This window comes from Palaemon carinicauda, chromosome 30, assembly GCF_036898095.1.
Source record: "Palaemon carinicauda isolate YSFRI2023 chromosome 30, ASM3689809v2, whole genome shotgun sequence".
NCBI lineage: Eukaryota > Metazoa > Arthropoda > Malacostraca > Decapoda > Palaemonidae > Palaemon > Palaemon carinicauda.
Window position 1 is genome coordinate 37,402,625 of NC_090754.1, and position 2,500 is coordinate 37,405,124.

Consider the following 2,500-nt stretch of genomic DNA (forward strand, 5'->3'; position numbering starts at 1 on the left):
CGAATTTGAGCTCTCAGGTTACTTTGACCTTCATCTTGACCTTGTGAGGTGCAGATTTTAATGACATCTATTTTTTGTCATTGTGCATCTCTCCTGAATATGTCCAGTAAATTTGTCAGGCAGTTTTCCGTAAAGTTGTTATCGTATTTACATAGAAGCAAACAAACAGATAAACACACAAAGAAAGAAATCTACAAATAAAAAAAAATTACATACTATTGTGGTGACAATGTTATATCAACACTGAGATTTTCTATATACATTGTTAATTTGTTAAAGTTCTATTTGTAGTCACACAGTTATAATATGAATCAATTAAGAAATATCTTCAAAATATTTCTAATAACAATAATAGTCGCCTTAATAATAATAATAATAATAATAATAATAATAATAATAATAATAATAATAATAATAATAATAATAATAATAATAACAATAATAATAATAATAATAATAATAATAATAATAATAATAATAATAATAATAATGATAATAATATAAATAATAATAGCAGTAATAATACTAATTATTATTATTATTATTATTATTATTATTATTATTATTGCTTTTGTTGTTTTTGTTATTATTATCATTATTATAGAAGTAATGCTGCTATTAACTTCTTGCTTCTTTCATGGAAATTTTGACAAACTATTCGCTGTCCTCTGCGTCTAGAAATCAATTTAAAGAGAAATTTTAAAATTGTAGCTCTTATAGTTTTCAATATATTAATTTGAAAATTATATTAGAATTGCATAATCTACATTGTTATTTTGTGTCCTTCAAATGCTGAAATATTACCTAACTGGATGTTTTCTTTTCAACTTTCTTCGTATCTACGAATTTCATTAAGAATTAAGAGAAGTCCGAAATATGGTTCATTTTTGAGGGAAATAAACGGTAATATATTTATCTTTTTTTCGCGTTTTCCAGCTCGTTATCTAGCAAAGTTATCCTCCCAACCAGTATTGGATTTTCTTGATTGATAATGATAAGATCAATGCTAGTATTCAACTTTTGGTAAGAATATTTTGGGACCTAATACGGCATCCAGTGTAAAGGCAACTATATTCAAAAAAGATAATTTCTATTAACATACGCTACCGGAATCTAAAGAGATTTCAGGCAAGGCAGCCGATCTGGACTCAGGTCCACAGTACACCAAAAACAAAGTAAAGTCCGTCAAAAAGAAGGCAAACGTATTACTCTATACACAGGGAAAAAGGCACGTTAATAGAAGAAGAAGACGAGAAGGTACGCTGGAAACTTCGGATGATGACTTCATCCTTCGCCTAAGAAACAGGACAAAATCTACCTTAAAGAATCCTGTCACTGAGGACGATCCGAAAGACAATATTCAGTCGCAAGCACTCTCCCGAAGGCACTCTTAAACACCAAAGTCTCTTTATGCTGAGAAACCTTCAAATAAAAAACGTGAATAAATATATCTTTTCTTTTAATAAACACTTTTCGTCACTCGAAGTTTTAAAATGAGACATTTTCTACATGTTTCTTTTTTTTATTTCTAACATCCTACTAAAATTTAAGGCTTAATCAGATGATAACACAATCAAGACCTATAAGGTAAGCAGGTGAGAAGGTTCCGAGCCTCGGTGACGTCAGGCCTCCAGATCCGTTTTCCAACTAATGAAAATCGTGATGACCGGGGGAGACGTAGGTGGTGGTTTTTACTTTTTCTTCTTCTTTCTACTACATTGGGATGCTGAGTTAAGCCTCCCCCCTTATTGTATTTCAATATCATTAAGATAATGGAAGTTGGAAATATATTTTTTTTTTTATTTCAACGTGTTGACGATAGTTATATTATCATAAAATTGTAAGCTAGGCCTCCTGATGCCCAATAGAGTAGGTTAATGACTTTAAACGACTGGAAATTATAATCTCTAATCTCTGTAATTCACAGACAACGGTATAACAAACCTTTTCCGTCTATTTGAAGAAGTCTGAAGTTTAGTTTTTTCCTACACTTATATTCTATCATCTTTTCATGTTCTTATTTTATCCCCCAAACACAGATCTATGTTCTTAGATGCTGATAACAGCTCTACGGTGAAACATTGTCAGAATGCAGCGTAAAGCTAAAATGTCCATGGATAACCCCTTAAAGGTATATTAGATATAATTGCTCCCAGCCAAAGTATGTCCAAAACAAAATAACTTTTATTTTCCCATTTTCCTTCAACACCACCAAGTGAACGGAGAGGAGCTCAGTGGGCAATTCAGCTGACTTAAGATATTTAGAAATCTTTTAATTTAAGTGATGGTCAAGGATAGCGTTTTGGATTTTTTTTTCCTTTTTTTTTCCTACTAAGGTCGAACTCTTTATCAGCAGAACATTGTTTCACAACTAACACACCTAGAACCTTGAACTGCTATGTACATATAATTTCCTAATCTGCATATTTACAAGAAAGTAATGATGCTACAATGTGTAATTACCAGGCGTTCCATGAGTACTGATATTTGATATTAATAA